Raw genomic sequence first — 13757 nt, 5'->3', positions numbered from 1 at the left:
GCTGTATTGGTGTGTTACTGGAAAAAAACCCCATCTGTATACTTGAGAGTAATCTCCATCAAACCCAAGGAGTGCAGAACCTTTGGCCCTCCAGATGTTGCTGAACTATACCTTCCATTAGCCCCAGCAAGCATGGCCAACAGCTAAGGATGAAGGGAGTTGTAGTTCAATAACATCTGGAAGGCCAAAGTTTCCCCACCCCTGAAGTATAGCTTACTTCTGTGTAGACCTGTATAGGGAATTCTAATGAGGTAGCTGTGGTGAAGAATAAATTGGGTGGTCTTTATTCTGGGTTAGTTAACCTAGAACACTTTGTTTCCAGCTCTGCCCACCTCTGGCATGGAGGCCCCAACAGATTACCCCTGAGGGAATGTGTCCTATTATAGAAAAAAGATTGCCCATCTCTGCATTAAATCATAGTTTAGCATTCAATAATGAGTCTAGGTGAGCCTCAGGCTTGCACATTCTTCCTTCTGTTGCAAGGAGGAGTTCAGAAGCTTCCATTTCCAGTTCAAATTAACCACAGTTTTCTGTGTCATCTGAACCTGATCAACTAGGGTTAATCTTATCTATGAAATAAGCCACCTTCAAACCATGGTTTAAGAAGCAAGCTTGTTCCAACTAACAGTGAAGATTAACCACAGTTCAAGATTTGTCAAATTGGTTAATTTGAAACTGGAAGGAAAGGATTCTGATCAGTTTGCATCCACACTGGAGGAGACAAGTATGTAAGGCTTCTGTTATCTTCATAATACTAAATCACTGTTTAGGGTTAAGTCTGAACTGGGCCACATTCATAGTTGAGCCCATTCTATGTGGTGTGGCAACCTGTTCCTTGTTCTCTGAGAACATAAGCTGATAAGGGTTCTAAAAATAAAACTAAGGAATTCTCTGTAGAATTGCTCATCAAACAAATGGAAATATCTACTTTAAAAACACACACACACTACGAGTGGTGTTGGAGATTAAGTGCTCCTCACTGCTACTATAACCAGAAACTTGCTGTTTTAACTAAGTGCATCTTCGTGTATAAGAGGGAAGTCACTGTTCTTAGCCACACGCTGTAAGATAGGGACGGTAACACTGGCCTGTCTCACACAGCTACTACAAGGATTAATAAAATAATGTGAAACAGTTTGAATCATTATGAAAAGTGCTATATAGATTTTTAGTAGTAGTAATTGTCTGTCTCCTTTTTCCAGAGCTCATAGTGTAGAAGGATACATGCTGTCTACGTGTGTTAGATTGTTCTGGTAAAATTAGATTGCTCTTAAGAGGCTGACAGAAGCTGACACTGACATCTAAAATATATTCCTGTACCTTCTTTCACTTCTTCTTCTCCATGCAAAATTGGCACCTTACTTGTCTTTTCAAAAAGTGTCTCTTGCATTTTCAGTTATATTTCCTGTTCAAAGACAACCACGGCTTCTGTGGTCTAGTGAATTTGTGAATTCACTCAGTTGCATAACATATAAACCACTCCCACCCCTAACAGATCTTGCCTTTTTAATCTGTGAAAAATGTATCAAGGACAACAACAATGATTGGGAGAGGTCTCTCTCTCAATATTTCTGTTTGGTCATATGAGAGGGGGATTTGTTCCTATTTTGAGGCAGTTTTAGGGTGGTAACACCCCTTTTGGAGATTTCCTGTTGTGTTCAGTTCACATAGCGGAAGACAAGAATGCAGAATATATGCTTAAAAATTGAGCTTCAACCCTAGTTACAACACTGTTGTATTTCTCACAGAGGTGTTAAACCTGCGTGGTATGTACAATTTCAGATTACCGGTTGAGGGCTGCACATGGAAAACTAGATATCAATGAGACATCTTCTTGATAACTAGTTTTTTATATGCAAGGATCTTCCCACCCTCTTAGGGAGTATTCATCCAGCCTGCAATCTGAAGTGGGACACCCCACATAGGTTGACCACATCAGTGACAATGAGATGGTTTTTTAGGTTTGACTTTTTCTTCTCTCCTTCTGCTAAGAAGAATACTTTTCAGTTAAACAAAATGAGTTGCTAAGACACTTCAGTACAAAGTTTGTTTTGTCAGGGGAAAGAAAACAATCTCCTATTTTTACAGCTCCTGGTGATGATTATATTTTAATATCCTACCTTTCCTCCAAAGAGCTCAGTGTGGCATACATGGTTCTCCCCCAGCCCTCTATTTCTTTCTCACAACAATGCAGTAAGAGAGAGTGACTGGGCCAAGGTAACCATCTAAGCTTCATGGCTGAGTGAAGATTTGAATCCTGGTCTCCCAGGTCCAAGTCCTTAAGCCCTGCACCACACTGACACTGATGAGCAGTTTTGCTACAGCAACAGACAGAGAATTCATGTGGATGTGCTGCCAGCTTATTCTAATGTGGGATGAGGAGCCTTAGGTCTGGGAGCTGAATGTGGCCCTCCAGACATCTGTATCTGGCCCTTGGGACTCTCCCTAGCCCACACCCATCACCAGCTCTGCGTCATCCTGGAATGCTTTTCCCTGGCTAGAATGTGTCTTTGAACTCTTGATAATTCCTCTTGCTTGCCTAGATGAAGGATTTGACCTCTGTGTGTATGTAGATGAAACCCGTGAATTTTGTGTGGCTGCAACGTTGCTCTGCCTTCTTGTGTCTCTGGCCTTACCCACACTGGCATGTGGTCCCCAGAAGGTTCCCCATGAGGGAATGCTGCCCTTAGACTGCAAAGGGTTCTCCAGACTCGTTTAGAGGGTCAGACTGTAACAGCCAACACTACCACTACTCTTTGGTGTTGATGGTGCAGATCAAGGCTATCTTTGAAACTGCAAAAAAAGAAAAAAAAAGCAGTGGTACAGTCTCTGGCTCTGGGGCAGCAGAGGAGGATTAGTAATACCTCAGTTAATGTATCTTCCAGGAAGAAGTTCCTTTTAATGAAGGCTTTTTAAAAGATGAAACTAACTTGTTTTGCTTTGCTATGGATAAACTTTCAAACCTGTGCCTTTCCTTTAAGGTGAAACTGAGCAGTCTGTGTCTTTGCTTTGCTATGGATAAACTTTGGAGCCTGTGCCTTTGCTTTAAGGTGAAACTGTCAAGCCTGTGTGTTTGCTTTGCATTAAAGAGATCTCTTGCTTTCTCCCAGGGCTGGGGAGGGAAGGTTCCAACACAATTCAGAGAAGGAGGGGAGGGGGAAGGGATGGGTGCCAGGTAGGCAGCCTTTAAGACCCCTGTCGAAGCTGCCCCACAATCTGTGAGTGGGTGTAGGAACCTATCCCTGCTATTTTCATGTTATTCATACCTCTGGTATCCAAGTTTCCGTTAAAGAAATAATGTCAAGGAACGCATCTGTTTTGTTAACTGAATTATTATTGTATGGCTTACAGCCTGCTGTGGGTGTAGTGGGAGGTTGCTAGACTGTACTAGAAGCAGCACAGCTGGAGGCAGCCCAAGACATTTTGATACCTGAGGTAGAAAATCTCGAATGGCATGTCTCAAGGTTGTAAAAATATGATGAGTTGTAGCCATCCAGGTTAATTTGTGGAAGGCTTCCACTTGTACAGTGGAACTCCCTCCCTCTCCCTATGCCCCCAAATCTGCTCTAGAGAGTTGGGAGAAACCCCAGAATAGATATTGGGGCTGCATGGGGGGATGAGATGAAGGGGAAGTTCCACTGTGCAACTAGAAGTCCTTGCGCAAGCAGGACATTTTTGTTGGATACAACCCTACATAATTGACAATTTGCTTCCCTTTTTTATTACCTCCCAAATCTTGTGCCTGAGCTGGGATGCTCACCCTGGGTAATTGTGGAGATGGCCCTGGCCACAGGCTTTCTCTTCCCCTCTCCTGCATATTCTCCAGTAAATTTGGTAATAATAGTGGGGAAGGTTCCTGGATAGACAAGAGAGGTACACATGAATCGCTCCAGGCATATTGTACCGATCTTACTTTTAATTTGTAAATACTAAACAACACTGAAAACTCCTGTTGCGCTTATAAATCTTGCTGCTGCATACCAGCATTCACATATCATTATGAGGAAATTAATGAGGAGAACATGACCACAAACTCTGAAACATATCATGACCTCTCTCTTGCCAGGCCTTTTCCTTCCTGGGCTATTACTAACAGTTACATAAAAAGATGTGGTAGGGTTAGGAACTTTTTAAAAAAGAGTGCAAACTGGCACTTGTTAAACAGTCAGAATGCTCTATTGCTGGCTGGAAATTTTTGAGGCCCAAGGTGGCCGTTACGTTGAATGCGTGTAAGCATTTAATGTGTCTGATTTTTGTTTTTTTAATAGCAGGTAAGTGGCCCTGGTCAGAGTTGGGAGTGTGGCATACAGGGAGGAGAGTGAAATGCTGCTTCCCCCAATGTCAAGGCCCTGAAATTGCTATTTGCCCTTGGGGTGGGACCTTTCATTGCTAGCTTCCTCCCAGGCTAATAGCAGACTGAAGGACTGGGGAGGTGCAACTTTCAGTAGAAGCGGGGGAGGGCTAAAGACTTTCCACCCTTCACTGCAGTCCCAATCCTGATTGACACCCCACCTTATGACTACACTATAAAGAACAAAACTCAGTCTCCATACATTTAACATTATGTCTAGTTTGGTCCTGAGTTACACCATTAAAGACAAGTTACAGAGGTAAGTTGCCAGAAATATTTGGTACTGAGTAGTTTCCAAAATGCATGCTGTTTGTTTTGGGGGGCATTGAGGAGAATGTGATCCTACTGCCTGTCTCAACAAGAGTATAGCTCTGTCTAGTATAAAATTAATGTTTCATGGTTTCATAACTAATAAAGATGGTTTTGTTATGGCAGAAAGCCTTTTTATACTAACATAGAGCTTTTTAAAAGCCTTATTACACTGACCACTTTATATTATATAATGATCCCATGTTAACATCTCTGCTCGATCCAAAACACGGTTTTCCATCTTCTGACTATGCCAGTAAGAAAAAGTATAATACATAAAATGCGTCGCCCTCACAACAGCAACAAGCTTTATACTATATTAAGTTAATAAATAATTGTGTAGGATTCCTCACTGCAGAAAACATACATCATTAGATTGGCTTGCAAAGTAAAATGACACCATATTTATTACTCTTTGGTAAGCCATTCAGATTGTTCTTATAAAGAACCAGTAGGGACTAGGGTTGCAATACAATTTATCCAAGTGCTCAGTCTCTTTAACTTTAGTAAGTATGCAGGTTATTCTAATGTGTGATGAATAATGCCAGTGTCTGGAATAATGCTAGTGTCTAGAATGCAAGCATCCTATCTCAGATCTACTTTATTCGGTATGGCAGCAATTGTGTGTTTGCTACCCTGTCTGTGCATTCTTAATTAATTAATTAATTAATTACATGCCCTTCACCATGAGATCCCAGGACAGGTTACAACAGTTTAAAATACACCCTTAAAAACAATTTAAAACAACTTACAATCACAAAAATGGTAAAGTACACATTAGGTGTCAAAAGCCAGGATAAATCTTCAGCATTCACCAAAAACTGTATAGTGAAGTTGCCAGATACATCTCTGTGGTGAGGGAGTTCCACAAAGGGGTCATCGCAGAGAATGCCCTTTCCCAGGCCATCACACAATGGACTTCTGAAGGCAGGAGATCTACTTAGATGGCCTCCTCTGCTGATCTTAACACTCAAGAGAGTCATAGAATAGTAGAGTTGAAAGGGGCCTGTAAAGTCATCGAGTCCATTGCAGGGATCCAGCTTAAAGCATATCTGACAGGTGGCTGTCCAGCTGCCTCTTGAATGCCTCCAGTGTTGGAGAGCCCACCACTTCCTTAGGTAATTGGTTCCATTGTCGTACCACGCTAACAGGAAGTTTTTCCTGATGTTCAATCGAAATCTGACTTCCTGTAACTTGAGCCCATTATTCTGTGTCTTGCACTGTGGGATGATCGGGAAGAAATCCTGGTCCTCCTCTATGTGACAGTCTTTCAAGTACTTGAAGAGTGCTATCATATCTCCCCTCCTCTTCTCAAGGCTAAGGTCTATTGGGAAGGAGGCAGTCTTTTAGATGTTTGGGCCTAAGTTATTTAGGCCTTAAAACACTAAAGTGAGCCCCTTGAATTGAGCCTGGAAGTGAACTTGCAACCAGTGCATGGCATACGAGATATATCCATTGTGCCATATTTGCACTACATTTTTAAGAGGCACACCAGTTGTTCCCCACCCATGGTGCTGCGTTATCAACCCTTGTAGAACTCTTCAACCACACTCCTACCTCAGATATGCTAAGTTTTACTCCCTAGCAAAGTGAGAAGGGCCATAGCTCAGTGGTAGAGCATCTGCCTTACACGCAGAAGGTCCCAGGTTCAATCCCCGGCTTCTTCAGGTAGGGCTAGGAGAGAATCCTGCCTGAAATTCTAGAGAATCACTGCTAGTCAATGTAGACAATACTGAGCTAGATGGACCAATGATCTGACTCGGTATAAGGCCATTTCCTATGGGTATTATACTATGAGGAAATGATAAAGTGTTTAAAAAAAGTAAAGGTGTCCCCGCACTTATAGTGCAAGTTGTTTCCGACTCTTAGGGTGACGTCTTGCGATGTTTACTATGGGGTGGGATTGCCAGTTCCTTCCCCGGCCTTTCTTTGCCCCCCAGCATATGCCAGGTACTCATTTTACCGACCACAGATGGATGGAAGGCTGAGTGGACCTCGACCCTTTTTACCGGAGATTCGACTTCCTCCTTTCGTTGGAATGGAACTCCGGTTGTGAGCAGAGCTTCGGCTGCGTTACCACTGCTTACCACTCTGCGGTTAGTCAGCTTGTAAATCTGATTTCTTGAATAAGGTTTTGTTTTTGTTATGTGCCTTCAAGTCAGTTATGACTGATAGCGACCCTATGAATCAGTGACCTCCAAGAGCATCTGTCATGAACCACCCTGCTCAGATCTTGTAAGTTCAGGTCTGTGGCTTCCTTTATGGAATCAATCCATCTCGTTTGGCCTTCTTCTTTTTCTACTCCCTGCTGTTTTTCCCAGCATTATGGTCTTTTCCAGTGAATCATGTCTTCTCATGATGTGTCCAAAGTATGACAACCACATTTTCATCATTTTAGTTTCTAGTGACAGTTGTGGTTTAATTTGTTCTAACACCCAATTATTTGTCTTTTTCGCAGTCCATGGTATGCACAAAGCTCTCCTCCAACACCACATTTCAAATGAGTTGATTTTTCTCTTACCCGCTTTTTTCACTGTCTAACTTTCACATCCATACATAGAGATCAGGAATACCATGGTCTGAATGATCCTGACTTTAGTGTTCAGTGATACATCTTTGCATTTGAGGGCCTTTTCTAGTTCTCTCATGGCTGCCCTACCCAGTCCTAGCCTTCTTCTGTTCTTGACTATTGTCTCCATTTTGGTTAATGACTGTGCCAAGGTATTGATAATCCTTGACATGTTCAATGTCCTCATTGTCAAGGTTAAAGTTACATAAATCTTCTGTTGTCATTACTTTAGTCTAACGTTTTGTTTTAACCCTTCTTAAATTTTCTTCAGTCAAATCCTACGTTTACTAAAAAATACATCTTGGTGAATTCATTCGGCTTACTCCCAACTATGCAAATATGTGTGCTGCCTACTAAGTGTGTGTGCATAGCTTGCAGCCTCCAATTGCTTTCCTTCCAGCAACAAAAGAAATCTGGGGTGCTTCTTTCCTCTATTTCTCATGTAAAGGAAGAGCATCCTACTGGGGTACCTCTAGGCAACAATCATGTGGTTACACTGGGTGAAATTGTACTCAGAAATCACTGGGCCTGCTCTTAAGTATTACTAATGTTGGATTTCACCTACTGTGTAATGTACCTATGTCTCCCGACAGCATTGTCAAGCTGTTTATTTTATCACCTGTCACATCTGTTGTAATGGACCAATGTGCTTATTTTGCATCAATTCTTGTTCTAATTGAATCGGCACTATCTATAATTCTTGCATTTCATCTTTTTCTGACCCCACTGCTTACAACTCTTCCTCCTTACAACAATTTGTGTGTATACCTGCAACTGAAGATTACACTTTATGTATCTGATGAAGTAGACTCCAGTCCATGAAAGGATATGCCATAACAACAACAAAAAAAATAAATTTTTAAGGGGCCACAATATTTTTTTTTTTTGCTGCAGCAGACTACCATGGCTACTCTGGGCATTGTCTTATCTTTACCCTGCATCTTCTCTCCCCCCACTTCAAGTGTAGATTATATTGCTCTGTCAGTCAGGGTCAGCTTAACTTATTAGGTGATACAAGCAGTTGACTAAGGTGACAAAACTCAAAGGGTGCCAATCATGGGCAGAAGTGGATTCTTGCTGCTAGCAAAAAGAAGCAAGCCTGCTGCCACGGGGAAATCATGCCTTCTGGCCTGCAAGGATGACCAGCAGTTGATCTTTATTTGGAGGGAAGCTTACTGTGCATGCTCAGAGGCATGATTTGCTCCTTAGTGCTTCATATTAGCAATCTGACGTATCTCTGAGACTGCCCCACCTTGTAACACTTTACCTTGGCCAACTACAGGTATTGCTGCTGCTGCTACCTTTTGTTTTTAGGATGAGGTAGCAGGATGCCAATGCAGTGATCCTTAGGAGCTCCTTTTGTTTTTAGTGCTTTATTAGGTGGATGAGTGAGCACTGGGCCCCTTACGGAAATATAACAGTCTTGTGACACCTTAAAAAGACTAGCAAATTTATTATGGCATAAGCTTTTGTGGGCTGCAGTCCACTTCATCAGATGTGTATACAATAGTAAACTTAGAAGCCTTTAAGGTGCCACAGGACTCTTGTGTTTTTTGCTAACATCCTTCTGGAAAGGAGTGGAAATATGTCACTCTAAATAGCCCCATGTAAAGATGCCCTTCACATCAGCAACATTGTAAATAAATGCCCATGCCATAAAACTGCTATATAGCCACACTGCTCTAGAAACTCCCTTCTGAGCAGCTCATCCTCAGTGAAAGACACCTACACGCTTTAACATAAGGCAAGTTCCCTGGCCACAACATTCAGGAGCAAAACTGCAAATGGAGCTACTCTTTACTTTCCAGCATTTTTTTTTTTTAATAAGAAGCAGCTTCAGCTGCCTTTGGGAACTTGTGAATAAGGCAGGAAGGTGGCGATGACACTCCCCTATGGTCTGATTCCAATACCTGGCATTCAGAGGTATACTATCTCTGTTCATGGAGGTTCATGGAGGTTCATCAATAGGGCCTAAAGGTTTTTGCTAGGGGATGTGCCGAATTTCTTTTAAAGCCATCTAAACTGGTAATCTTTACTGCATAATGTGGCTGGGTCACTGGGTGACCTAGCTTTGAGAGAAATGCCTTCTTATTCAAGCCTCTTTCATACGCCTGGATTGGTCATCTGTCCTCTCCCCCACTTTCCCCCCTAAAATAAATAAAAAAACCCAACTGTTTTTAATTGCCTAACCTTTTCTGCCTTTTCCCCAGCTTTCTGACAGCCTTTCTACAGTGGAGTGATCATAGTAGCCACACCACAGATTGATACAATGGCATTATGATAATTGTTATTTTACTTGAGCCCCTTCCCTAGTAATTCCCAGCATTGACTTTATCTTTCCCCCTCCCTGTGTTGCTCTGTCCACTGACCTGACCCTTTAAAGCTGAAGTGGAGACGACTGAATGTGGGCCTCCCAAGCCTATGTGACCATCAGGGCCCTTCCCAGCCCACATCCCCTTACTGATCCTGGTTTGCTTCCTCCTCGGATGTTTTTCCCAGGCTGGAATGGTCCTTGAACTCTGCGAATGCCTCTTGCTTCCAGAGAGTATAGAAGCTAGCCTATGTTACAAAGGTGATATTTACATTTATTGTTCCACCCACTTTTGCCTCTGGACCCATCCATCATTGTCATGTGGTTTCCCAGAAGGGAATATGGCCCTCCGGTTGAAAAAAACACTCTGTATCCCTGAGTGATCTTGCCACCCCGCCTGGCTGGTAGTAGTGAGAGGGCGGGCAATCGTTTATTTGCACTCAAGATAGTGATGTCTTCAAGTCGTTCTACCATTTACAGCGTTGTAGTGTACAGCAGGGCCGTCAAATTTCTTGGTCGGAGCAGTAAAATTGATTTTTTTTTTGTCGGATTTGCCCGGGATCCATAAACTTTCCACTTGCCCCCACCCTTTTCCCCTTTCTTAAAATATAAAGTTACACAGTATATATGCTTGCTTGGCTCTTTCCCTGTGGGGACACCGTATCCCAATGTTGCGAGTTGCAGGCTCCGTCCCGTTATCCGCGCCCCGGTTACAGTTGCCATGACTCCTTCCTAACACCACCTCCTCAAACTATAGCCCCGCTGTTGCCGTGTGCAGCTGATTCCGACGAGAACACCCGCGACTGCGCAAGATGGCTATGGCAGGGGCTAGAGCAGGAACGTCTTGTCACGTGTCCTTATTCGGGCCCGCGCTTCCCCCTCCCCCTGCTCTAGGTTCGGGCGCGTGCGCGCACTCTTCTCCAAATGTTGTGAATAAAATGCGCCGTTTGTTACACCCCAGCGGCGCGGGCGGTTCTTAAAGGGCCAGAGACCTGGGGCCACGGGCACCCTCTTCACTTCTCCCAGCTCAGCTGGGTACCCAGGGAGGCTCGTAGCTCGCCCGGAGCGTAGAAGAAAACAAAGAAGCAACCGGAAACAGCCGCGACAGCTGTGGGGGGCGCGGGCACAGGGCCCAGAGCGGGCGCCCACGAACAAAAAAAAGAGAGAGAGGAAGGGGGTGTTATTTAGGTGCAATTGCACCGAGAGCAGTCAGTAAAGCAGGTAGGTCCCGGGGGTGGAGAGGTGTAATTGTATGCATTCAGCCGCAACCTGGCGGTGCTTGGGGTGGGAGGAGAGAGGGGGTCGTGCAGCTTTGGACAGTTGAGCTGCAAACCGCCGGTAGATAAGGCCGTTTCAAATCACAATAAATAAATACCTAGTCCGGGTACTGCTCGGCTATTATGCATTTTGGAGGTGGAGGATGGACGATGGCCGGATAGGTATTGCAAACTGCAGCTTCCTTCCGACACCCATGAAGCCGGGGCATTTCCTCATCTTTGATAGTGGATTGCACCTGCAGCAACGAGGGGTGTGTGCAGCTTTCGTCTGCTCTCCTTTGCAAAATGTGAGGGGCCTCTTCCTCGTTTCTCTTAGCTAAATATCCCCTAATCCAGAACACCCGCGAAAGGGCCAACGTTTCCTCCCTTCTTCCTTGTGGCTAAGAAAGAGGCGATTGTGACTCCGAGAAAAGGATTGGGAGCTTGGCTGAGACAGGAGAGGAGAGGGGCAGCCTCTTCTGCTTAAGTGACACGTGCTGATCCTGTTGGATGTTGTTGATGCCTTTGTCTAGGAGCGACAGGGAGGTTAATTTCTTCCTGCCGGACTTGGGGGCTACTCAGGTTCCGCTAGCAAGAGGTGAAGGGGGGGGGAGTCGCTTCTTTCTGTTTTTCTTGTTTTTTCCTTCCCTTTGCTTTTCCGTTTTGGCTGGGGCAGGCAGGAGGACGAGGCTGCCTCCGCTCTCTTTGTTATTGCTTTTGTTTCGCACGGAGCACATGGCCTGTGATCTCGCTGCTCTTAAAGTTACAGATCCACCAACCTTGGCACAAACGGATCGATTCCTGATTTTTAGGTCTTTCACGGTCTGGGGGTGGAAGAATAATGTCCTTTCTAGGGCCTCCATACCAAGAAATACAAAGGTCAGCGCACATTAAAAAAAAATTTTTTTTTGAAAAAAAAATTCTGCAAAAGCAGAGCAAAGCAATAGGTGGGTAACGGGGGAGAGAAGAAAATGTGCAATATCTGTGGATTAAAATAGACTGCGTTGCCTCCCCTGTGTTCTGTCCAGTGGTGTAGAGAGTAAGCATTGTAAAAGCAGAGCAGTAATTAAAGTGCTGAATTTGTTCTGAAACAGGAGTTGGCAGCTGTCAGGGAAGTGACAGTATTCCAGGCTGAAAAGTGGTGAGTTTGTTCTGGATGCCCCATCCTGTCTTCTAATGATCAGGGCTGACACCAAGCGGCAGCTAGGTTGGGCCCTGGCCAAGGGCCCCTGCAGCCCAGAGGGGCCCATGAAGGGCCCCTGCAGCCCAGAGGGGCCCATGAAGGGCCCCTCCTTAGGGTGTGGGGGTAGCACTTTCCTTCTGCAATCCTTGGCAAGGTCGACTTCTGACCTTGCCACAGATCACACAGACGGAGCTCCCAGCCCCCACTACAGACCATATGGGCCTGCGGTGCCCGCCTGCTCCACCTATCCTCCCTTTCTGTGAATGCCCTGCACGCTGTGTGCACAGCTGCCATCAACCAAGATGGCAAGCAGAGGCTTCTCTAAGGGACTGATGCCCCTCCCGCCATCTTGATTGATGGCAGGTGCGTGCATGTATGCCATCAACGAAAATGGCAGTGGGGGTATCAACCCCTTAGAGAAGCCTCCACCGCCATCTTGGTTGATGGCAACGACCTGCGTGCCCAGCACGCAGGGCATTCACAGAAAGAGATAAGAGGTAGGTGGAGCAATCCTGCACGGTCTGGGGGTGGTGGTACTGGGAGCGGGGGGCCCAGGGCAGGCTGGCGCCCAAGGGCCCAGTCACACCTGGCACTGGCCCCGCTAATGATGATCTAGTGTGTGTCTGTATTCTAAGAACAAGTTCCTGTAGGTGAAGTGGGGAATGGAAGTGGTGCAAAAGGAGCAGGAACTACTTATTTCTAGGCTTGCCTGAATAAGCTTTGTATTACTTCGGGGGCAATAATTTAAAACTCAATCTGGCATTCTGATGCTGTTGCTGTTTATCTCATGTACACAGTGGTGGGCTAATTTTGTTGGTATTTTTACCTAAGAATTTGTACCCTGTGGCTTCTTTACTTGAGGGTGTTTAAAAGAGCGTTTCTGCCACAGTCCCTATTGGTGTTGTGTGCACTGGCAGTGGCAGTGATAGGGCAGTTTTGTGAGGCCTTCCTTCTGAACATATTTACTCCTTTATACAATTTTGCTTCTTGAAAAAGTTAGTGAGCCCTCTTAACTCTCACCCTTGACACTGTCCTCCAAGTTTGTGCATGTCTGCTGTTACCAGTGAGCACTGAAACAATATGCCATTCTGTTCCTCAAGAGAACATTTATAACCCTGCTTTTCCTGCAAGGAGCTCAGGGTATCATACATGGTTCTCCTCCTCCTCATGCTATCCTCCCAACAACTCTGTGAAGTAGGTTAGCCTGAGAGAAGCTGACTGGCCGAAAGTCACTCAGTGAGCTTCACAGCTAAGAGGAGACTTGAACCCAGGGATTGTATTTAGTATAGTGCTAAGTCGAACGTTCAGTCAACACAAGGATTTCTCCTTCCGCAATGGAACATTCTCCCCGTCTCCTTCCCCTGCGCGCCCCCTCACCCTGTTCTGAGTTTCCCCCCAACCCTCCAGATGGCTTGGGGCATGTGGGGGGGGGAGAGGGAGGGAAGTCCTGTTGCGCTAGGGCTAATTCCTGTTCTAGCACTATTATTTTGTTGAATATCACCTCACACCTCTCAGGCCCTAGTCAACACTCTAACTACTTCATGCCAGTGGCTTTTCCCACTCCTGTTTTTCTAAAAAGAAGAGGATTGAGTTGAAAGCAGCAATGGCATAGAAAATATACTCGGGAAGCAAAGACATCTCTGGTTATGTTTTGGCAATAGCTCATATAAAAGTGGGAGGTTCCTGCAGATTGCAGAAGAGAAGAATCTTGGTTCCTTGTGGAAGAGTCTGTTTGCAGTGTGATGTGAAACTAAAGGGGATTGTGAGGGGAAGCAAAG

The 13757-nt window shown here is 44.8% G+C and overlaps 1 protein-coding gene across 5 annotated transcripts in view; it reads left to right on the top strand.

Moving 5' to 3' along the window:
- Window positions 1-13757, top strand: part of RNF44 (ring finger protein 44) — a 113092-nt gene that overhangs the window by 41730 nt on the left and 57605 nt on the right. For 2 of the 5 annotated variants that reach the window (XR_009761429.1, XM_061617543.1), the window contains exon 1: window positions 10455-10761. The exons of the other annotated variants lie outside the window; for them this stretch is intronic. The gene's annotated coding sequence lies outside the window, so the exon portion shown is untranslated. Of the gene's footprint in view, window positions 1-10454; window positions 10762-13757 lie in introns of those variants that run through there. 5 annotated transcript variants of the gene reach the window in all.

The sequence above is a fragment of the Rhineura floridana genome, chromosome 3 (genome assembly GCF_030035675.1).
Source record: "Rhineura floridana isolate rRhiFlo1 chromosome 3, rRhiFlo1.hap2, whole genome shotgun sequence".
NCBI lineage: Eukaryota > Metazoa > Chordata > Lepidosauria > Squamata > Rhineuridae > Rhineura > Rhineura floridana.
Note: the sequence above shows the minus strand (reverse complement) of the source record. Positions and strands in the feature narration are given on the sequence as shown.